Source organism: Cnephaeus nilssonii, assembly GCF_951640355.1.
Source record: "Cnephaeus nilssonii genome assembly, chromosome: 1".
Taxonomy (NCBI): domain Eukaryota; kingdom Metazoa; phylum Chordata; class Mammalia; order Chiroptera; family Vespertilionidae; genus Cnephaeus; species Cnephaeus nilssonii.
Genome location: NC_137072.1, coordinates 11455088 through 11481134, shown reverse-complemented (window position 1 = coordinate 11481134; position 26047 = coordinate 11455088).

The window sequence follows — 26047 nt, the reverse complement described above, 5'->3', positions numbered from 1 at the left end:
ACTATAAATTATATATTAAAATAACTTTCAGGTGATAGTGATTACTTTTAAAAGCATGAATGTGAAAATCTATATTTCAAAATAAAGAAATGGTTGTAAAGCTAGTGTCTAAATTAGAATTGACTGCTTCTCAATGTCTAGCTGAGATTCAGAAAATTTTACTGTCATAAGATGATTTAATATTGGGTAATTTATAACCTGGAATTGTTATTTAAAAATCTTGAATGATATTATTAGGATCTTATAACTTTGAATATCCCATACATTTATATTTTCAGATGTGTAAATAAATGAAAACTACCTAAATGAACACAAGCAAAGGCTATTTATGCAGACCTTGCTATATAGCAAGGGAGTCAACCACCACCACTTACATTTGGCAGAAATTCAAAGGCAACCAGGGTAGTGTAAAAGATTTCAAGTGAGATATAGGGGGGCTTCAGGTATCCCTTGGTTGGAAGCTATTGGCATGAGGATGCTGGAGACAGGTTTAGTAGATGTGGGACACCCTATGAGATTTGCTAAGGAAGCATATTTGGTTTCCTCTGGTTGGTCCTAATTTTAAAATGGGGCAAACATTAGGGAAGGTGGCAGTTATTGATCCACTTTGCCATTTAGAGCTGACTGCTACAGTGGTTGTGGTTTGGCTTCCATGCATGGCTGCTACAGAGGTTGTAGGTCAGTTCTATTTTTATTTATGTTCTGGCCATTATCTATTTGTATATTCTGTTCCTAATAGATATAGATGTTCTTTTATTATAAAGTTATTTCTAGTATAAGGTTCAATATTTATCTGAAGTACAAGCTGTTCTTTGATTTAATAAAACCCTCTGATCTTTACTAATATCTCACCTATAAATTAATATGTAAAATAAGGTATGATTTTCTCTTAAAGGATATCAAAATGTTCAAATATAAGTCAGAGATTTTCCTTTAATATTAAAAAAGCCAAGGGTGCAAATTACTCAATAAATATTTAAAACATGGCTCAGAAAGTTATCATCCCAAATACAATTATACTATCCCTATTGCCCCAAAGTAGTCACTCTTTACATCTCAGTTACCTCTGGGTCTAACTCATATGCATAGGACAGGATTCTTCCTATTCTACCCTGACTCCAGGCTAATACAATGCTTCTGATGAGATCACTGACCCACTGGCCTCCCACCCTCTGCAGTAGCTGCTGCTCCTGCCAGCATTCTAGCTTCCACAGAACATGCATGTGTACCTTATAAGCCTCTAAACATGCTACTGGATTAATCTTCCAGATTTTATTTCTTAAAGATATTCTAGGATATTCATGTTTGTGGTTAGAATAAATACCTAAAATTCTAAAACATTATAAATCAACTAGAGGCCTGGTGCACAAATTAGTGCACCAGTGAGGTTGTTTGGCCTGGCTTGTGGGATCGGGCTGAAACTGGCTCTCCGATATCCCCCAAGGAGACCCGGATTATGAGAGGGTGCAGGCCAGGCCAAGGAACCCCACCAGTGCATGATCAGAGCCAGGGAGGGATGTGGGAGGTTGGCCAGGTGGGAAGGGACCGCAGGAAGGCTCCAGGGCATGTCCGGCTTGTCTCACTCAGTCCCAATCAGCCGGACCCCAGAAGCAAGCTAACCTACCAGTTGGAGTGTCTGCCCCATGGTGGTCAGTGCACACCATAGCGAGTGGTTGAGCAGCCTTAGCATATCATTAGCATATTACGCTTTAATGGTTGAATGGCGGACCAGTCGACCAGACACTTAGCATATCATATCCTATATAATAAAAGGCTAATATGCAAATCAACCTAACAGCTGAACGACAGGATGCTATGATGTGTACTGACCACCAGGGGGCAGATTCTCAATGCAGGAGCTGCCCCCTGGTGGTCAGTGCGCTCCCACAGGGGGAACATTGCTCAGCCAGAAACCCTGAGCCAGGCTCACAGCTGGTGAGCACAGCGGTGGTGGTGGGAGCCTCTCCCGCCTTCATGACAGCACTAAGGATGTCCCTCAAGGGCTCCCAAGGGCTCCAGGACTGCGAGAGGGTGCAGGCCGGGCTGAGGGACCCCCTGAGTACACGAATTATGTGCACCGGGCCTCTAGTATAGGATAAACACAACAAAGGCTAAGTGTGATGAAAGTATGTATTAAATTCAGTCACATTTCAAAAGCACATCCTAAAAGCAAGAGAAAAACTTGATGAAAGTACCTTGTAAGCTAAATGTTGACACCAAAGAACATAAAATATATTTCTTAACATTAAAATTAAACTGAAGAATAAAGTAAAAAAAAAAAAAAGCTTAGAGTTTGTTCCTAGGTTTTTTCATTCATAAAGCTTTATTGCACCTACATCAACTTAATACATGTGTTTTAACAATTATGCTTGCATGGTCCTGAAAACTTCATAAGACATTAAATAAAAGTAGCCACAATTTCAAATTACTTCCCTGTTAGCTGTTTTACAGCACATGCCAGTTAAACTTTTAAAAAATCACAAGAGCAAAAAAGCTAAAAAAAAAAAAAAGAAGTTAAACACATGTTTTTATTCCTTTAATTCTCTGCTTGATATATATGAAGTAATGGGTATCAAGCAATTAAATGTAATGGCTTTTTTCTCTCTCCAGCTTAAGCCTCTAATGCTAACTCCTATTATTTCTGTGCCTCCATATCTTACTTGCCCTGTCAATTCAACCTGATGCCACATTCTGCCACCTCACTTTTCATTTGCCCTAAGAACATGCATTAAAGATGTCCTTTACTGAGACTATTGTTTAAGCTAACAATTTTGCCATACCTCTCATGTCTATGTCATTTCCCAGAGCCAATCACTCCTCAACTTGCCCTGCCTCACATGCCCCATAGCTTGACCCAAATAAGCTTATCCTTATTGTAAGTATTTTGATACTATTAATAAAATATAATGATATTATGAAATTATTTAATTCTGAGAGAGAGCATATATAATATGGGGGAGAAGAAAGCAGGAAGATGGGGTATGAAAAGAGAATCTCAAGTGTAAAAAAGCAAAAATAGTATTTTTAAACTAATCCTATATAATAAAAGCCTAATATGCAAATTATCTCCTCCACTGGAGTTCCGCTGGGAGTTCGACTGCTGGAATAATTGCTATGACATGCATTTACCACCAGGGGGAAGATGCTCCAATCCATAGGTTGGCTTGCTGCAGGCACTGGTGGGCTGGACTGGAAAATGAGGTGTGAGGTGAGAGCCCTCAGGAAACACCCAGGGTTTGGCCCAAGCCTGGGGTGGAGATGGGTGGGAGCGGGAGCCAGGAGGGACCAGATGGTGCAGGAGGCTGCTACACGTGATCCAAGAGTCATGGACTGCGCAGCCCTCTGCAGCCTGTGGCGTTCTCAGTACACAATTTATAATCTTCAGAGCTGCTTCTTTTTATTTGTTAAGTTTCACTAACTACTCCAGGAGAGTGGGTAGCACCATTACAGGGGATGGGCCAGGGGCGCCTGCCCGAGGCCAAGGGGTGGCCCTGAGCTCCAGGAGAAGGGGCGGGGCTGAGTTGGAGAAGCTGAATTCAAAACTTGAAAGGAAGCAGGAGGCAGCGAGGGTCAGAAAGTGACAGACGCACAGGGCTTAGAAAAGCTGCTGGGTGGGGGCAGCTGAGTAGCCCAGTTCCTCTCCCATGGGACAGGCTCCACATCCCTCCCTCCTCCTCCCCATGATCAGTCACTCCAGCTCTCCTCCAAGGCCCTGCTTGGGCTTGCCCTGCACAGCCCCACCTTGCCAGGCACAGCCCTGCTCTGCACCACCCTGCACAGCCTCCAACCCCAGAGGAGAAAGGGGGAGGCTGCAGACAGGAGGTTGCAGGAGGAGGGGGCAGAGCAGGGCCCACCCACCAAGTTATATGAAGGAGAGGGAGAGAGACAGACCCCACAGGACTGGGGACAGAGATGGGCAGGGAAGGAGAGCCATGCGGAAGCGTCGCCTTTGGTTGAAGTAGAAATCCTGACCCCGATTTACAGATCCCAGCAGAGTGTGGGGAGTGAAGACAAAAGAGGGTGTGAGGGGACTGGATGGATGAAGAGCAGCAATGTTTGATTCATGGCCTATTTATTTTTATTTTTGTTAATATATTTTTATTGATCTCAGAGAAGAAGGCAGAGGGAGAGAGAGATAGAAACATCAATGATGAGAGAGCATCTATCTGCTGCCTCCCTCATGCCCCCTACTGGTGATTGAGCCCACAACCCAGGAATGTGCCCTTGACCGGAATCAAACCCAGGACCCTTCAGTCCACAGGCCGTGGCTCTATCCACTGAGCCAAACCATCTAGAGCAGTGGTCGGCAAACTCATCAGTCAACAGAGCCAAATATCAACAGTACAACGATTGACATTTCTTTCGAGAGCCAAATTTTTTAAACTTCTTCTAACACCACTTCTTCAAAATAGACTCGCCCAGGCCGTGGTATTTTGTGGAAGAGCCACACTCAAGGATCCAAAGAGCCTCATGTGGCACGCGAGCCGCAGTTTGCCGACCACGGATCTAGAGCAACCCAAGGCCTATTTAAAACTGCTGCAGTAGGCTGAGCAGGGGTCTTACCATGATGGTGTTACCTGATAATGAGGGTGTCTCTCCTTATGTTGGGGTAATTGGAACTGCAGTGAAGTAAAGACACACCCATGGAGCCTGCAAAGAGTTTCCACACACATGAAACAATATACTTCATGTGGCAGCTGAAGAGGGTGAGCAGAGCCTTGGAAGTACATGAGGTCTCCAAGACCAGGGGCTGGAGGGAAAGTGCATGCTGAGCATTTCACGCCATGAGTTACAATCTATATATATAAAAGCCTAATATGCTAAGTGTCTTACCAAGCAGTTGACCGACTGGTGGCTATGACATGCACTGACCACCAGGGGGCAGATACTCTGACAGGTAGGTTAGCTTGCTGCTGGGGTCTGGCTGATCAGGACTGGGTGAGATGGGGCTGGACATGCCCTGGAGCCCAGGGTCCTTCCCATGGTCCCTCCTGGACACCGGCCCTGATCGACTCCAATCGGGACTGGGCGAGATGGCCCTGATCAACCCTGATCACTGAATTTCATGCACTGGGCCTCTAGTGACAATATAATTTAATGTAACTTTTTAACCTATGTATATTCTACTACTAACACAATTTTTAAATGTAAGGCTTCTGATGGTAAAGTTCTCAGATGCCCTTCAAATCAAAAGAAGAACATGGTCATGCTCAAGGTTCATATTCTCTGAAGAAATACAGATTTTGAAAAACATGAGATTGTTTTTAAAAATCTGATGCCATATTGCTTGATTATTGAGAGCATATCCAGGTTTTATCTAAATGTTTTTTTCAATAAAATGTCTTAAAATAAATACCCCCTCAAAGATTGTATCATGTGCATGTATGGCTAAACCCAATTTAGGAACATATGTCCTAAGAAGAAAAGAAAATCTACTTATTCTGAAAATGAACTTTGGTTGGTGACATTTCATTTACATGTCTTAGGAGGACACTTATCACTCTACTCAGTTCTAGATAAATTCAGTGACACTGTCCCAAAGTCTTTTATAAACTGCATATTAATCTTAGACATAGGCCCACCCCTCGAGTTTATAATCTGATTTCACCCTTTCCCAAGTTAACAGTACCCTCAATTCTAAGCCCAGTGGCACTTGCACTTCAGAATGGTTTGTTTGATTCTATTGCTTGTCTTCCCTTTGTTTTTAAGTAGTGAGTAATAACTTTCCCCAATTAGATTACAGCTTCTTTAAGGGTAGGAAACATATTTATTTTCATCTTTATCCTGAAGCCCTGTCAATGTGTCTGGTCTATTTTTAGGGACTCGATATGTATTTGCTGAGTTTATAAATTAATTAAGAAATGAATAGACAAAATATTAAATAGAATGAATACAAATGAACAAATCCTATGGCTTCACAAAAATCATATATTCACATTTCTTTTATATAGCACATTGTTTTTAGGATTTATTATATATGTGTGTGTACATATTCATATTTATATATATACACATATTTTTATTCAGGTATCTCAAAGATACTGTCAGTAGTTAATTAGAACTCATTTATTCCTTGTTAACCAAGTCTACGACTCAGGTCCTTCTAAATTATCCATGAAGGAAAGGCACTGATCTAAAACAAATGTGTTTAAAATTCTCTGACCAAATTCTAGCTCTGGGACTGTCCCTAGAAAATGGTGGCTGTAAATAAAAAATCAAACCATTTCATTCACTTAATTTTTCAAATTAAATGAATTCCTTAATGTTAATAGAAAATAGAATGCCATAAACTTTTAAAAATATCTGGCAGAGACAATGCTATATATTTTTTCAATTATTTTATTTCTTTTACAACCACAGTTTCATTTCTTGCTCCCATTTGCAGCCTGAGGCAGAATGATCAGATATGCCTGATTTGTGCTCTTGGTTTTTCTTCCACCTGCACACACCAGGCCACACCAGGCCTGTTCCATACCCTGAAGATGTCAAAGGTAGCATGTCATATGGTTACTCACTTTTCACTTCTATATTTTTTATTTCTTTGAAATTTTGTCTTTATGTTTTGATGTACATACAATAAATTTGCTTTTCTTTTTGTATAGAAGTTTATGAATTTTGATAAATGCATAAAGTATTCTTTGTAACAAACACCACAGTCAAGATGCAGAACAGTACCATCGGACAAAGAAAATGTTCCATGTGGCCTATTTGTGATCAACCCCTCACACATTCTCAATCCACAGGATTTCTTCTTGGTGCTTATAGGTTTGCTTTTTCAGAATGTTTTTTATATATAAAACATTGTGTGTATGTGTGTGGTGTGTGTGTGTGTGTGTGTGTGTAAGAGAGAGAGAGGAGAATATCATACAATAGTCTTTTGTGTCTGACTTTTTTCATTTAGCATAATACATTTCCTATTTATCCATGTTATTGGTTTATATCAATAGTTTATTCCTTTTTATTGTTTACTAGAGGCCCAGTGCACGAAATTCATGCATGGGGGGGGCGGTGTCCCTCAGCCCAGCCTACACCCTCTCCAATCTGGGACATCCCTCTCACAATCCAGGACTGCTGGCTGCCAACTGCTCACTTGCCTGCCTTCCTGATTGCCCCTAATCGCTTCTGCCTGCCAGCCTGATCACCCCCTAACCATTCCCCTGCCAGCCTGATTGATGCCTAACTGCTCCTCTGCCAGCCTGATTGCCCCAAACTGCCCTCCCCTGCAGGCCTGGTCACCCCTAACTGCCCTTCCCTGCTGGCCTCATCACCCACAACTACCCTCCCTTGCAGGCCTGGTCCCTCCCAACTGCCCTCCCTTGCAGGCCGGGTCCCTCCCAACTGCCCTCCCCTGCTGGCCATCTTGTGGCGGCCATCTTGTGTCCTCATGGGGGCAGCCATCTTTGACCACATGGGGGCAGCCATCTTGTGTGTTGGAGTGACAGTCAATTCGCATATTACTCTTTTATTAGATAGGATAGAGGCCTGGTGCACAGGTGGGGGCCGGCTGGTTTGCCCTGAAGGGTGTCCCAGATCAGGGTGGCAGTTCCCTTGGGGCGTGAGGCGGCCTGGGCGAGGGGCCTGTGGTGGTTTGCAGGCTGGCCATGCCCCCCAAACAACCCAAGTGGAGGCCCTGGTATCTGGGATTTATTTATCTTCTATAATTGAAACATTTTAGCCTTGAGCGGAGGCCAGGGGCGCCCAGGGCAGGCAGGAAACTTGGCTTCCTCCATCACTGGGGGCAACCCAAGCCTCCTGCTTGTTCCAGCTCTGTGGCCGTCAACATATTTGTTGGGTTAATTTGCATACTCAGTCCTGATTGGCTGGTGTGCGTGGCTTGTGGGCATAGGGGAGGTACAGTCCATTTGCATTTTTCTCTTTTATTAGATAGGATTATTATTTCACTAGAGGCCCGATGCACGAAATTCATGTATGGGTGGGGTCCCTAGGCCTGGCCAGCGATCAGGGTCAATTGGGAACTTCCAGCTGCTGACTGGGGCCTTCCTTCGTTCCACATTGCCCCTAGTGGTCAGCACACATCATAGCGAGCAATCAAACTCCCGGTCTCCCAGTTGAACTCCCGAGGGGACACTTTAGGCTTTTATATATATAGATTGTATAAATATACCAGAATTGGCTTATCAATTCACATTGGTTGTTCCCATTTAAGGAAATTATGAATAAAGCTGCTCTAAACAATCACTGTTGGTTCTTATGTACACATGAACATTTGTTTCTCTTAGGATAATACCTAGGACTGAGATTGCTGGATCATATTGGAACAAATACATTTAATTTTATATAATAAACTGCCCAGTTGTTTTTCAAAGTAGTTGCATCACTTTTTATTTCTATCGCAATAAAAGAAAGTTCTGTTTCCATCCTCACCAGGAATTGCTAATGTCAGTTTATTGTTGTTTTTGGTCTTGTTTTGTTTTAACTATTCTAATATGTGTATATCACTTTGATTTTAATTTTCATTCCCAATTTTCTTTACATGTGCTTATTTGCCATCCTTATATCTTCTTTAGTGAAAGGTCTATTCAAACCTTTGCCCACTTTTGAATTGGATGGTTTTTTGTGTTTTTTTTTTAGTTTTGATTGTTTTTATATAACCTGTGACTATTTCTGAATTGTAATTACTCCAGACATGAAATCTTCATCTCAAAATGTTATCAACAAACTTTAGCACACAGGTTATTTGGCTTCCTCAGAAGAATAAAGAAAATTATTATCTTACAAAATATGATTCTAAAAGTCACAAATAAATCTATTTTTGGTTAAATAATTAAAAATTAAATAAATACATTTTTCTTCAAAGACACCCGGATATCATGGTAAACAAAGGGCAGATTAAACTGTAGTAATTAACTGTGCATGTGTGGAGTGGGGCATCTGGGTCTGCAGTCACTAAGAAAGACAAGGCTTCAAATTTTAGTTATATTATTTTCTACCTATAGAATTTGGGGCAAATTATTTATCTTCATCTATAAAATGGAGATATTATAATTACTGTGTGAATTAATAAAAAATTCAAGTAAAGAAGCATAATGGCTGTCACATGGTAAGTACAAAATAAGTGTTAGCTATTATTATAATTATTACTAGAGGCCCAGTGCATGAAATTCATGCACAGGGAGTGTGTGTGGGGGGATGTCCCTCAGCCCAGACTGCACACTCTCCAATTTGGGACCCCTCAAGAGATGTCCGACTGCCTTTTTAGGCCCAATCCCACCACCAGAATCAGGCCTAAACTGGCAGTCAGACATCCCTCTCACAATCCAGGACTGCTGGCTCCCAACTACTCACTTGCCTGCCTGCCTGATTGCCCCTCACTGCTTCTGCCTGCCAGTCTGATCACCCCTCTAACTACTCCCCTGACAGCCTGATCAACGCCTAACTGTTCCCCTGGTGGCCCAATTGCCCCTAACTGCCCTCCCCTGCTGGCCCAGGTAACCCCTAACTGCCCTCCCTTGCCAGCCTGGTCACCCCTAACTGTCCTCCCCTGCAGGCCTGGTTGCCCCAACTTCCCTCCCCTGCAGGCCTGGTCCTTCCCAACTGCCCTCCCCAGCCGGCCCGGTCACCCCCAACTGCCCTCCCCTGCAGGCCTGATCCCCCCCAAACTTCCCTCCCCTGCAGGCCTGGTCCTTCCCAACTGCCCTCCCCGGCCGGCCCAGTCACCCCCAACTGTCCTCCCCTGCAGGCCTGATCCCCCCCAACTTCCCTCCCCTGTAGGCCTGGTCCCCCCCAACTGCCCTCCTCTTCAGGTCCAGTCTCCCCCAACTGCCCTCCCCTGCAGGCCTGGTCCCCCCCCAACTGCCCTTCCCGCAGGCCTGGTCCCCCCAACTGCCCTCCCCAGCTACCCATGATGCCAAGCCTTCCCGCCTATCTCCTGCTCTGTTCTTCCATCAGGCTTGGCATCCTGAGTCGCTGGGGTGACCCAGAATGCCAAGCCTTCCCCCCGCTTTCCCTCTCAGCTCTCCCATCAGGCTTGGCAACCTGGATCGCTGGGGCAACCCAGGACACCAAGCCTTCCCGCCTATCTCCTGGTCTGTTCTTCCATCAGGCTTGGCATCCTGAGTCGCTGGGGCGATCCAGGATGCCAAACTTTCCTGCCCATCTCCCGCTCTGCTCTCCCGTCAGGCTTGGCATCCTGGGTTGCTGGGGCAACCCAGGATGCCAAGCCTCCCCCCGGTCCCCCGCTCTCCGCAGGCTCCATGGCTCCAGCCGGCGCCGCCATTTTGGCCCATCAATTTGCATATTCCCTCCTTATTGGCTGTGGGTGCAGCCATCTTTATGGTGAAGTGATGGTTAATTTGCATGTTACTCTTTTATTAGATAGGATTGCCTTTACACAAGTTAATAAAAACTGGTAATTTTATGCCAGGCATATCAATAATTTTTTTTTTTTTTTTTTGCATTTGAAGTAGACTTTGACTTCTAGATATTTAATTTTTTAAATGCATAGTTATTTACATTATTTATCATTAATTAAAAATGAATATTTTGTAGGAATAGAGAAGGTGTGGGGATATGAGTAGAATGATGCAGTATTTAGCTATTAAAGAAATATACTTGAATATTGTAGCAGTAATATTGACATCTCTGAAATAAAATACTTGGTTTGAAAATAATAGGAAAGTTGCAAAATGCTTTGAAATTCTATGGCATCTAATAGTTATAATTAAAAGGTCCATAAAATTGCATATGGCTATTATAAGGAAATAAGTCATTCATCCTAATCCTAAAAATACTGGAACAAAAAGGTTTACATTGGCAAATTTGTTCGCATTGTCACATTTCAAATATGTTTGTGAAAGATAAGTTCAGCTGCTGCAGAGATATTAAAAGTTGAAGGCAGTCATGGGCTCTATAAAACTTAAGGTAAAGATGTTATCCCTTAGGTCTCCCCTCATTGCTTATGTGCTATGCCTCTGCAATTAGTATTGCCCATTGGTTTTATAGAAATGAGCTGCTGAAAGGATGTTGGGTTGAGTAAAGGAATCCATTAAACAGAGTAAGACAGAAAATAATAAAGAAATCAAGGGAGGATAAAAAACAGGGACTTGTAGAACATGCTTAATGGCAAACTGGTCACCTAAAAGTGTTTTTGCACTGCTCATTACATTGCCATGGTGCTAAACTCTTTTGACTTGGAAAACATAAATATCCACAAGACAAAGAAATTCTTCAAACATCTTGCTAAAAGTATTGGATTATGTAATATAGAGCAACTACCAAAATATTTTTATTATTTCCCTGTTAGCTGTGTTTTTACTTCAGAAGAAAAAGGAGAGTGGTTGTCACATCAGAAACACTTCCAAAGATCTGCCCCCTGTGGTCTTCAATGCCACTCCATCTCTATAATTCAGGAAACAACAAGGCTACCTCTTTTATTCCAGTAACTTGGCAGCATTCTAGTTGAGATAATACATTGTCAAGTCAGCCTTAAGCACATTAGACATATAATACAGCAGTATATCTTGTTTCTGAGAGTCTTAATAATAAAACTTGAATGTGTGCTGTCCCTAAAGACTTTTCTCCTTTTAAATCTCTTTGAGTTTAGATTCTTCAAATAAAGTTAAAATTTCAATGATGTTTATACTATTAACTGTAAACTCCTTAGAAACAGAGGCTGTTTATTTTTTTTATATCCTCTACACCTGAGGCAGGATAGTAAGAAGCAAGGAAAATTCCTTGGCAAGTGGAATTTAGAAACCGAGACAGATAGCTGAACAAACTGGCCTAGTAATTTACAGCCAGATAGAGAGAGAACTTCTAGGTTTCAGTTGTATTTCAGCTCCAGGCCAAGAAAAGTAGCAAAACCAGGTGGGCATGCCCTGACCAGCTGCAATAACCCCTTGCCCTGAGGCTGACCAATCAACAAAGACCAGGACCCTAAAAGAACACACCTGAAAAAATGATGAATATTCTGCTAAAACCCTCCCCAGATACTGCCTCTAGGGTTCACACCCCAAAATAGAGATAAAAGCCCTCCAGCAAAAGGACCCAATGCTGCTTTTCCTCCTGGGATCACACATGCACCTCTCCCTCCCCCCTGTCCTTCCCCCAAATATCTCTCTGCACCTTGCAAAGGATGACACATTCCTACCAGAGGCAAATGAGATAAATCTTATCACACACTTAAATTCTGTGGACAAAAGGGTCCGTATGCTAACTAGTTCAGGGAAGGCCTGCATGGCGGTTGTACAAACTCAAAGACCAAAGATAACCACAAAAGATGGTCTGAAAATTAAATATTTAACTACAAACAGGTTATGGTGGGTAGTCATGTCCTAGGCCAGTATTTTCCCTGACAAAGATCAACTTAGATCTTCTTTACTGAGCCCATTTGTCTTTTTGCCTCTAAGATAACATATTGGTGAAATGACTGGGTAACTTGTAACTTCCCTTTTTTCCAGACCCCTCAGGGCACAACAAATGGCACCAGGACATTCCCTCATTGTTATTGTTATTAAGTTAATTGTCAACTGTTAATTATGTTAAAGTATCCTGTATCCATCTCTGTAAAAGAAGCACATGTCCATCATTTCACTTTTTACCCTCTCCCAGAGGTTTCCCTGCTTTGCTTTATCACACCTCCTTAATCTATCACCAATGAATGTCATGTAACCCACCTAAGTCCCTTTCCTTTGATAGCAATGTATAAATACAGATGTAACCCGCCATTCTCTGGAGCATTATCTCAATTCATTGAGGTTCTGCTTCCTGACATATGTCGACAGTTTGGCTCAGATAAACTCACAAAATTCTTTACAAGTTTCAATGGTTTTTACGTTAACAATTCATAGAATACTAGAGGCCTGGTGCATGAAATTCGTGCATGGAGGGGTTGTCCCTCAGTCCGGCCTGTACCCTCTCCAATCTGGGACCTCTTGGGGGCAATCAGACATCACTCTCACAATCTGGGACTGCTGGCTTCTAACCACTCACCTGCCTGCCTGCCTGATTGCCCCCTAACCACTCCCCTGCAGGCCTGATTGATGCCTAACTGCTCCCCTGCTGGCCTGATCACCCCCAACTGCCCTCCCCTGCAGGCCTGATTGCCTTAAACTGCCTTCCCCTGCTGGCCTGGTCACCCTCAACTGCCCTCCTCTGCCGGCCATCTTGTGGCAGCCATCTTGTGATAACATCACGCAAGGGCGTTGCACAAGGCCGTGATGCCACCTAGGCTTTTATTATATAGGATAATAATATTTTAAATTTTTATTAAATTGATAAAAATAAAAAATGTATTTTGTAATGTTTCTACTTTTTTATTTTTTAGAAAACATTTATCATTCTACTTTAACTTCAAAAGACCTAGTGGTTTTCTAAACCACTCCCAAAAGGCAAAGCAGCTCAGAGTCTAACTTTTTTTAAATTGGAAAATAATTATTTATTCCTTTTCTTCCTTGACTATTTTGATCCTGCAAATAGTATAAACTGAAGTGGTTATGATTCTAAGTGTAAAAATGCTAAGGATCCATAGGTATAGTATTTCCATTATCCCATTAAAACAAAAACCTTTATTGTTGAAAGTATTACATATGTTTCCCTTCCCTCCCCACTTAACTCTTTTTATCCCACCCCTCTCCTTGCCCCAAGCCTTCATATCCCTACTGTCTGTGTTTATGGGTTATGAATATATGCATACAAGTTCTTTGGTTGATCTTTTCCCACCCAACTTTCCTCTGAGATTCCACAGACATGTTTCTACGTCTCTAGATCTACTTTGTGCTCATCAGTTTATTAGATTCTGCATATGAGTGAGGTAATGTGATACTTGTCTTTCTTTGACTACCTTATTTTGCTTAGCATAATACTCTCCAGGTCCCTCCAGGCTGTCTCAAAAGGAAAGAGATCCTTCTTATTTACTGCTGCATAGTATCCTATGATGAAAATGTACCACAGCTTTGTTATCCACTCATCTACTGATGGGCACTTGGGCTGTTTCCAGATCTTAGCTATAGTAAATTGCAATGCTATGTGCATACAGGTGCATAGATTCTTTCTCATTGGTGTTTCATGTTTCTTATATTCCTAGAAGTGGGACTTCACCACTCTTATTCAAGGTAGTACTGGAAGTCCTAGCTACAGTGATCAGAGAAGAAGAAAACATAAAAGACATCCAAATTGGAAAGGAGGAAGTAAAACTCTCATTATTCACAGGTGACATATTATACATAGGAAATCCTAAAGACTCCACCAAAAACTGACTAGATTTAATAAGTGAATTCGGCAATGTAGCAGGATACAAAATTAACACCCAGAAATCAATGGTATTTTATACTGCAATAATGAATTCTCAGAAATAGAAACTAACACACACACACACACACACACACACATACACACACACACACACATGTACACACACACTAATCTATTATTCCATTTTTAAAAGATAGTTCCTGAACATTTAGCCAAATTAGGTTTCTTCCTGCTGTTACATGTCTCAATGATAAGTAGAGCATAATAAAAAAGGATGCATACCAAAGAAGTCACCTGCTTTTCATGTCCAAGAACAATTATTGGTGTTATTTTATGGAATCTTTTACGATCTTATGTCATCTTGAGAATTTGGGAATTCTCTTGAAGACCACTGACTAAATTAAAGGCAAGAAATTTTTAGTTCAAAATATCTTGCCCTAACCGGTTTGCTCAGTGGATAGAGCGTCTGCTTGCTAACTGAAAGGTCCCAGGTTCGATTCTGGTCAAGGGTATGTACCTTGGTTGCAGGCACATCCCCAGTAGGAGGTGTGCAGGAGGCAGCTGATCGATGTTTCTCTCTCATCGATGTTTCTAACTCTCTATCTCTTTCCCTTCCACTATGTAAAAAAAATCAATAACATATATTTTAAAATATCTTTCTTCTGGGGACCAACTACATGTAATATATATGCTTATATATAAATTCTGACATTTGGTGGGAGGGGCAGTTTTAATAAAACTGAAAATTATTGATTTTGTATTTCTCGTAAGGTTGGTCTAGGCCAGTGATCGGCAAACTCATTAGTCAACAGAGTCAAATATCAACAGTACAACGATTGAAATTTCTTTTGAGAGCCAAATTTTTTTAAACTTAAACTTCTTCTAATGCCACTTCTTCAAAATAGACTCGTCCAGGCCGTGGTATTTTGTGGAAGAGCCACACTTAAGGAGCCAAAGAGCCGCATGTGGCTCACGATCCGCAGTTTGCCAACCATGGGTCTAGGCAACAAAAAAAGGGGAGAGGTACAAAATAACAGCATGAAAGAGTCCCTAGAAATTTCCTCCAGTTAGCAAGATGTACAGATTGGGCCACATTAAATTGCCAATATTTGCTAGTAATTGTTTTTAATCAGATAAAAATAACAATTTTTTATTAGTCAACCTAAAATATTAGTAGATATTTCTCTTAAGGAGATGATGATTAATGCCAATTACATGGGCAGGGAATCATTATATACTAGTAATAGCAATATTACACTGAGTGGCCAGGTTATTATGATCTCTGAACGCATAATAGTCTGGCCACTCAGTGTGTGTGTGTGTGTGTGTGTGTGTGTGTGTGTGTGTGTGTATCAGAGGCTCAGTGCATGAATTCATGCATGGGTGGGGTCCGGCCAGCCTGGCCAGAGGGAGGGGACATGGGCATGGACGGTTGGCCAGCTTGCCTGCTGGTCGAACTCCTGGTCAAGGGGACAATTTGCATATTAGCTTTTTATTATATAGGATATACACTCAGTGGCCAGATTATTATGCGTTCAGAGATCATAATAATCTTGCCACTCAGTGTATATGTTGCATCATTATCACTAGCAATTATTACTAACTATTGTGTATTTAGAACTTTATAAAGTTGAAAGTGAAGTTTTCAAAAAAAGAGAAGCAAGTGTTACTATGATTCAAAGTTTTACTGTCACCAAAAATTGATTATTGAAACTGTCCGTTCACTGATTCCCTGAGCGCTGGTCTTGGACATGCACCATTTGCTCTGTCAGGTGCTATATTTTCTTTTTTACCTGACTTTTTATTGCTGTGAGCTCTGAGGGCATGCCCAGGTCTGCCATGCCTCACACTTTCTCAAGTGACAATAAAGTCTCCATTATTTTTTTTGAAAATTGCTATGTTGATAGAAACTAGAGAAATAATTTTGTTGTCCTGGGTTATTTTTATGGAGAGAATTCACTCAGTTTAGAATAAAAAGACTTCAGTTGACAGAATGTAATGTAGGTTTCAGTTAATACTATTAAATTATATTATGCAACATTGTAGCATCTGAGATTCAATGAAATATGGCAAGTAAAGTTAAAAAATGTTATTATGATAAAAATGAACCCCCCACACCCTTTTAGGTGCTTGAAGACACACTCTCTATTGATGTCATTTCCGAACAATCCTTAGTTCTTTTTTTAAATTTGATTTTATAGACAGAAGGAGAGGGAGAGAGAGATAAATAGCAATCAGTTGCCTCCCCTATGCACCCCAACAGGGGCCTGAACCTGCAACCTGGGCATGTGCCCTGACGAAGAATTGAACTGGCGACCCTTGGGTGCATGGGACAGGCTCAACCAACTGAGCTATTGGTTCTTTTCAACTCTCATACTTGGGCTGTTTGCAATAAGACAATGGTGCTTTGTCTCTGCAAATGTGGAGAATTCATGCATTACAAAAAATAAGCCAATAATTTTAGTATCTTATTTCTATAGCATATTTTTGTTTTAAAAAGATCTTTTCTGTTAAGCTATAACATCAGCATTATCATGCCTATTAAATTTCTTAAACTAATCCAGTAACAAGAATGAGTCAAAGAATTCAAATGATCACTTCTTTCAAGATTATTTACCAAAATATGTACCTTTTTGTTTATTGTGGCACAAATGGTCTGGATTGCATTTTCTTTACTTAAGAGTGAAACAGAAGGCTCCAGCTGAGCAGCTCAGTTGGTTAGAGCATTGGCCCCATACACCAAGATTGCAGGTTCGATTCCCAGGGCACAACCAATGAATGCATAAAGAAATGGCACAACAAATAATGTTTCTCTCCCCTGTTCTCTCTCTCTCAAATTAATTTTAAAAAAATTTAAAGAGACAAAATGGCTTCTTGTTCTAAATATAAAATGAGTGAGTAAAAACCTCAGAAGAGCTAAACCTCCCCAAAAATATCATTACTACACTATTATTTTTAGTTTTTATTGGGTTCATGGAGAGCCCTACTGTGTATTTTGTAAAGAGTCATCAATCCAGTGTGGTAAAGAGAGTCATCTGTAGAATGAGATATGAGACCATATACTCTAAATTGTGAGTTCAGAATTTTCTTAATTTTTTACATATCTGGTGAATATCACAAAGACAAAAAACTCTGAATTCTTGACTGAATGTTTTAGTTTTCAAATGTTTGCTACCAAGTTTTTGGCTCAAATATATGAAAAAATAGAATAAAAATGAAGGTTTGGGATAGATCCTCCCTTCCCCCAACTGATGGACAGAGTATGATGTAACCTGCACCTGTGGCCTGGACATTCCTGAGCACCTAACCAGGCACCTTATATGGACTATACATTAAACCACCAATCAGCACCTGCCAAATACCCTAAGCCCTTGATTCCTAAGTACCTAAGTGCCTAATCATGTGCCTTATATGAAACCACCAATCAGCATGTGCCGAGTACCCTAAGCCCCATCCCTTCCCATTCCTCCCCTCAAAAGGCATGTTCAGCTCTGCACGTGTGCCTGTTCTCCCCTCGTGAGACAGCCCGGCAGGTCCTTCTCCTGTAATAAAGCCTGTAGTCCTGGTTTTTCGGACTCTCTCTCATTCTTTCAGTTTGGAGTCAATAGCTTTTGATAATGTATCGTCATTTCCTGGGACAATTGACATTTTATTAAAGTGAAACAGTCATCATTTTGGATTCAAGAGTCCTGGGTTAGAGTCCACCTCTCACACTCACTAGCTAAGTAAATTCAGGAAAGAGGGAGTAATTAGTTAAGCCTATTTCACAGGTGAAGAAAACTGAGACTCATTGAAATTAAGGGACTTAATCACTCTATTCTTTATTCACAAATTTAATAAATTAATTATGTCACTATAATATTGATACCAAATTTTTGGACTGGAACCCGGATTCTTTGTCCACCAGAATCGAAGAATGAATCCACAGACAGAAAGTGGTATAGCAAAGGTGGAGATTTCTTGAAGAACAATTTCAGACTCCCACCTGGGGAGAGAGAAAGAGTCCCACAGAACTGACTCCCTTGTAGGGAGGGGGAAGAGTCCCACAGGGTTCCTCTTCCCAAGGGCTTATAAAGGCTGCAGATCCTGGTGCCTTGATATCCCCTCTGATTGGTCACTATTCCCTTAGACTGGTTACTATAGTAACTCCTGGGCTCTAAGGTTGAGTATCACATGGGACATGTGAGGTTCTCCCCCCTCCTTCTTTATTGTTTCCCTATACCCTTTGGGCTTTCTTCTTCTCCTTCTGAATGAAGGGCTTCCTTCTCTTTATTTTGTAAATACAGACCTTTCTTGGCTACTTCCAGTTCCCTTGTCTTATGTAAATATACCTGTTGCTGCCTCCTTGTCTTATGGAAATGTCACTGCACCTGGTTTCCTTGTGTTATGGAGATGTGCCTTCTCCCAGTCTACATCCCCGTGCTTTTCCCATGGACCCCAATTCTAAAAAATCCCTAAGCCTGCCTATGTCCCCCTAAAATTCCTGCTTCAATATTATCTATAATATTAATGTAAATATTATTATTTGTTTTCTGTTACTTGTTGTTTTTACATTGTTAATATAAATAAGGTTACCTGTAAATATTAATATAAACACAAAGTATTATCATTATTTAACTACACCTATACTAAGTTAAGATCAGATAACTGATCACTTTGAGAATCAGAGAATCAGATATAAGAAAATTTATTAGTCCTGGCTTTGAATAAATGTTTATATGATTAGCATATTACTGTAACTTTGTGCCCATTCATGATGATACACAAGGTCACATTGCAAAGCTCCAAGAGATGGTACTGAAATACCCTCAATCCCACATCACTAAAGAAAATTAATAAAGAGCAGACATTAACTCCAAATAAATGCCATAAGCGTTCTAGGAAACTATTCCTATTCAAGAGATTTTTGAGAAGAATAACAAGTGCAAATTTTACTGTTAAATCAAAATGTCTCTTAATAAAGTTCATTAACTGTAGAAACAATATTTATAAAAATAATTTTTAAATGTATTCTTTGATTCAAATATTTTTCTCTCTGAAAATTTTCACCTTATTATCCTTTTCATAGCATATTATCTACCTGTATACAACCTCAGGAGAATCTAGTTTAAAAGTTTTACTTCCTAGATATAATAAAAAGGGAAATAAGCAGCTGTGCAAATCTTCTGAGTTCATTTCCCCAAGCTATTTCTTTGGTATGACACATATCTTATTACAATATTCCCCTAAGATTATATGTATTTATTGCAGTGAATAATATACACAGGAAATTCCAATGTACATACAGAAAGGCAGAAGTGAAAAAGATCTTATTGATATGAAAGATATATATTTTGGTAGTAACATCACATAGAGTTCCTCATCCACAATGAACATCTGCTTCCTTTCATTATGATTATCTTTTACTAGAGGACTAGTGCACGAATTCATGCATGGGTAGGGCCAGGCTGGCCCGCCCCAATGGGGGCCAATTAGGGGTGGGCTTCCTGAGGGGAGGGGATACAGGAGGTTGGCCAGCCAGCCCCTCCCACGAATGGACTGGTTGGCCGGCTGCTGTGCTCCTCATTGTGACCGGTCATTCCTGTCACTTGGCTTATATATATAGAGATCATTTCATATTGCCATATGATAGTAATGCCATATATTGGAAATGCAAGTGTTCAAGAAAAATTTGTCAATGCTTTCTATAAAGGTACAATCAACTCCATATAAATTTTTAAAATATTGATAACATATCAATTTTAAAAGAATATATAAAAATCAAAGAATAAATAAATATTAAGAACCAAATTTAAATGTATACTATATACATGACTTCTTATAATCAACTTTATTACCCAGTATTTTGATAGTTTAATGAGAAGTAAGCAAAAATTAGTGAAATAATTTAAACTAAAAGGGGATATAAAAATATCTATTATTCTATTTACAAAAAGTAAAATTAATTAACACAAGATAATTTCACAGTGTACTTGCTAAATGGATTACCAAAGCTATGTCCTCTATTTCTAAAGCAAAACTGAGTTTAACTTAAGGCACTTGCTTGATAATCCTGCCTTTTAAAATCTAGAACAATTTATCTAAAGCAGTTACATAGATTTTTCTGTCAATTTGTTTGAAAAAAATTGTTTAAATACTTCATTTTTTTTGTAGAGCAGTTTGGCAATACCACAGAAGATTAATTTCTTTTTTTATTCTAGCAGAGTATGTTAAAACCTAATCATCCCACATTCTTCCTATCTTCCCATTAGACTCCATCCAAAGTAGTCACTAGTCACTTAACACCTGCCAGGTGATCCCATCTCAGTGCCTTACTTTATGTGACTTCTCTTTGTCTGGACTGCTCCCTAACCCACTTATGACTTGAAATTCTATTCTATTTTCTAATTCCATCTTAAGAATCCTTTTGAAGCTAGTCTTCCTAGATTTTTTCTCCTCCCCAAAGTTAACCTGACACGTGTTATGGCCAATGTTCAATTTTCTTAGGTCCATTCTTCATTTCATCCATTATGGATTCATCCTGGTACTCAATGTGTACATTGATGACCATCTTGTATGCACAAAGATGTGCCATTCATAAAGATGAATATGAAATTATCCCAACCTCATGAAATTTACCTTGAAAACATGACCCACTTATTTTCTTTACCTTTCATGTCTAGCACAGTATTGTGCATACTATTTTACTCATACAACAAATATTTGTATAAATGAATTAAGTTATTGTAACTTGAATGTAAATAACATATAAGAAATGTATTGATAATTTTATAGGCTATGTAAAACCATTAATGATGATGTGAAGTCAATGCTTCTCTCAAAAATATTGCTTTGGTAAAAGTAATTGCTTATTTTTTAATTTATTTTTGTTATTGAGAATATTACAGATGTCTCCTATCCCCCTCCCCCTTTAGCCTCTCTTCACCCAGTTCCCACCCCAACCCAGGCTTTCACTGGGCTGTTGTCTGGGACCGTGGACTATGTATAGATTCATATGAAGTCTTTGGTTAACCTCTGCCTTCTCCACCTCAACTTCCCCTAAGATCTGTCAGTCTGCTTCATTATTCCATGTATCTGGATGTATTTGTGTTCATCAGTTTATTTTGTTCATTAGATTCCACATATAAATGAGATCATGTGATATTTGCCTATCTCTAATTGGCATATTTCACTTAGCGTAATAATATCCAGGTCCCTCCATGCTGTCTCAAATGGCAAGAGATCCTTCTTTTTTATAGTTGCATGGTATTCCATTGTGTAAATGCAATACAGCTTTTTTCCACTTGTCTACTGATGGGCATCTGGGCTATTTGTTGATTTATTGATGGTAGCCATTCCGGCAGATGTGAGGTGATACCTAAATGTTTTAATTTGCATCTCTCTGATGATTAGTAACATTTAGCATTTTTTCATATGTTTCTTGGCCATCTGTATGTACTCTTTGAAGAAGTGTCCATTGAGGTCCTTTGCCCATTTTTAAATTGAATTGTTTATCTTCCTTTTGTTGAGTTGTATGAGTTCTTTATATATTTTGGCGATTAATCCCTTATGAGATGTATCATTGGAAAATATATTCTACCATGCAGTGGGTTTTCTTTTCAGTTTGAGGATATTTCCTTTTGCTGTGCAGAAGCTTTTTAGTTTGACATATTCTCATTTGTGTACTTTTCCTTTGTATCTCTTTCCTTAGGAGGTGCATCAGTGAAAATTCTGCTTCATGAGATGTCATGTCTGAGATTTTACTGCCTATGTTTTCCTCTAGGATTTTAATGGCTTCATGGCTTACATTTAAGTCTTTTATCCATTTTTAATTTACTCTTGTGTATGGCGTAAGTTGGTGGTCCGGTTTCATGTTTTTTAATGTACCTGTCCAATTTTCCCAACTCAACTGATTGAAGAGACTATATTTACTCTATTGCATACTCTTGCCTCCATTGTCAAATATTAATTGACCATAATGGTGTGGGTCAATTTCTGGGGTCTTTGTTCTGTTCCACTGATCTGTATGCCTGCTCTTGTGCCAGTATCATGCTGTTTTGATTACAATGGCTTTGTAGTATAGTTTGATATCTGGTATTGTGATCCCTCCTATTTTGTTCTTTCTCAATATTGCTACAGCTATTCAGATTCTTTTTAGGTTCCATATACATTTTTGAAATATTTGGTCTAGAATTTTGAAATATGCTAATGGTATTTTATAGAGATTGCGTTGAATCTACAGATTCCTTTCGGTAGTATGGACTTTTCTTTTTTCCAGAGAAAAAGGGAGAGGGAGAGAGGGATAGAAACATCAATGATGAGAAAGAATCATTTATTGATTCAGGGGATCAAGCCTGCAACCGGAATCTAACCTGGGACTCTTCAGTCCATAGGCCAATGTTCTATCCACTAAGCCAAACCAGCTAGGGCAGTAGTATGGACATTTTAATTATGGTAATTCTACTCAATCCATGAACACAGTATATGCTTCCATATTTTCCCCTATTTCATGTTTGTATTTTCCCCTATTTCATTTTTCAGTGTTCTACATTTTCCCAAGTACAGTACATTTATCTCCTTGGTTATGTTTATTTTATTTTATTTTATTTTTTATATTTTTATTGATTTTAGAGAGGAAGAGAGAGAGACAGAAACATCAACAATGGGAGAAAATCATTAATTGGCTGCCTCCTGCATGCCCCTCACTGGGGATCGAGCTGGGAACCCAGGCATGTGCCCTGACTGGGAATCAAACTGTGACCTCCTGGTTTTTAGGTTGACACTCAACCACTGAGCCATGCTGGCCAAGCTCCTTGGTTACGTTTATTTCTAATTGTCTTATTTTGTTGTTGCAATGGTAAATGAGATTTTATTTTAGTTCTTCTTTCTGAGAGTTCACTATTGGTACATAAAAATGCCATTGATTTCTGGATATTAATTGTGTATCCTGCTACTTAGTCAAATTCATTGACTAAATCTAGTAGTTTTTGGTTGGAGTTTTTAGGTTTTCTATGTACAATATCATGTCATCTGTGGAAAAAAAAATAGATTTACTTCCTCCTTTCCTATTTGGATGCTTATTATTTTTTCTTCTTGTCTGATGCCTTTTATTTTTTCTTCTTGACTGATTACTGTGGCTAGGACTTCCAAGACTACATTGAATAAGAGTGGTGAAAGCAGACAACCCTGTCTTATTCTTGTTTTAAAGGGAATGCTTAGTTTTGGCACATTGAGTATGATGTTGGCTGTGCGTTAGTCATATATGGCATTTGTTATGTTGAGGTATTATCCCTTTATTCTGAATCTGCTGAGAGTTTTTGTCATAAATGATTGCTGGGTTTTACCAAATGCTTTTTTCTGCACCTATTGACATGATCATATGGTTTTTATCCTTCATTTTGTTAATGTCATGTATCACATTTATTGATTTGCAAATATTGCACCAAACTTGCGTCCCCAGAATAAATCTTACTTGGTCAAGGTCTATGACCTTTCTAAGGTATTACTGAATCCAATTTTCTAATGTTTTGTTGATGATTTTGGCATCTACTTGTGGTCTGGTGTACAAATTCATGCACATTGAAAGGAAATTAATAAGAAGAAATATTTTAATATCGCTATTTGTGTATGTGTGTGTGTGTATATATATATATATATATATATATATATATATATATATATATATATATATATATAAAAGTCTAAGCGACCATAGCATCTGAAACAACCAAACAGATGACCGAACAGACTGTGTGGGGTGACCAGGCCGTCAGGGGGGCTAGTGAGGGACGACCAAAGGACTGAGCAGCAGGCTGTGTAGGGCAACCAGACTGTCAGGGGGGGCACTAAGTGGCGACCAGGCCAGTGTGGGGGGGGGGGCAGATGGGGGCAACTACACCGGCAGGGGGGAAGTTGGGAGTGACCAGACCAGCGGGGGGGCAGTTAGGGGAAATCAGGCAGGCAGGCAGGTGAGCAGTTAGGAGCCAGTGATCCTGGATTCTGAGAGGTATGTCCGACTGTTGGTTTAGGCCTGATCCCTGTGGGGGCCTAAACTGGCAGTCAGACATCCCCCGAGGGGTCCCAGATTAGAGAGGGTGCAGGCTGGGCTGAGGGGACCCCTACCCCCCATGCACAAATTTTGTGCACCGGGCCTCTAGTTCTCTATAATAGAAGTGTCAACCAAATTCATGATCGACAATAACAGATTGAAACACAAGTGTGCGATTGGCTCCAGTGAGAGCTTTATATGTGTCACACATGTGTGTCAATTTAACCTTTTATATATATAGAATAAACTTACTTAATTAGACTTGCTTTCTGATTTAGCTAAACTTTTTCCAGCCAGTGAAACACCCCAACTTCTCTTTTAGGTAATTGTCAGCAACACAGCAGTAAATATCAACATGAAGCAGATTATTTTTGTAGATAACACAGGGAGAACAAAGGGTAAAATATTTAACTGTAGCGTGTTTGACTATATTCTGCGCAGTGAGAAAACCTGAAGTCATTTTCAAAGTCCACCATTTCTTACTTCTTTTCAGTTGGGTCAAGTTTCTAAGCTTTCTAAATCTCTGTTTTCTGGCTAATGAAAAGAAAATAGGATTTCACCAAGTCTCTGAGTCTCCTATCTACCTACTCTAGGACTTCTGTGAGGTCAAATGAGATGAGACACAGGAAAATGCTTCACAGATATTTGGTTAAAGTGTAAAATGTTTCCAACTGGCTATAAAGCAAGTTGTGTTCCTGGGCTGAAGAAACTCCAAGGAGGCTAATCGCTATGGAGAGGAAGCTGGGCGTTGCTACATGACGTCATTACCTGAAGCCCACAGCCACAGTTTCCAGGCTGGGCTGGGCTGTGGGCTGCATTTTGCACCATGGGGTTTCTGCAACATCAGCTGCTACTTGGTGGGGTGTTGCTCTGGGGTGGTGGCGGGGCCTGTGTCCCACTTGGGGGAAGCCGAGTGTTGTTTTGTGGGCACCAGGTCCCCAGTGCTGTTTTGCTGTAAATGGCAAGTGTACCTCATGCAGCTCCTGTGTTGAGCGTCTACCCCCTGGTGGTCAGTGTGCATCATAGCGACCAGTCGGAGGGTCGAACACTTAGCATATTAAACTTTTGTATATATAGATGTTCATCAGGGATATTGGCCTGTAATTTTCTTTCTTTGTTGTGTCTTTATCTGGTTTTGGAAATAGGATAATGCTGTCATCATAAAAAGGGCTTAGAAATATTTTCCCCTCTTGAATTTTTCTGAATAGTTTGAGGAGGATAGGTGTTACTTCTTCATTAAATGTTTGGTAAAACTCTCCTGTAAATCCATCTGGCCAGGAATTGTTATTTGCTAGAAGATTTTTTATCCCTGCTTCAATTTCATTAGCTGTTATTGGCCTATTCAGGTTTCTGATTCCTCCTGATTAAGTTTTGTAAGATTGTATGTTTCCAGGAATTTGTCCGTCTGCCCATGTTGACCAGTTTGTTGGCATATAGGTGTTCATAGTATTTTCTTACAATCCTTTCTTTTTCTAGTGTTGTCAGTTGTTACTTCAACTCTTTCATTTCTGTTATTATTCATTTGGCTCCTCTTTCTTTATTTCTTGATGAGACTGGCTAATGGTTCATTAATCTTGGTTATATTTTCAAAGAACCATCTCTTGATTTCATTGATCTTGTGTGCTGTTGTGTTTTTATTTTTATTTTTTATTTTTTTTTAAGTCTCTATGTCATTTATTTACACTCTGATCTGTATTGTTTCTTTCCTTAGCTTACTTTGGGCTTTTCTTATTTTTCTCTTTCTAATTATATTAGTTGTTGGATTAGATCATTTATTTGAGTTATTTTTTGTTTCTTGAGGTAGGCCTA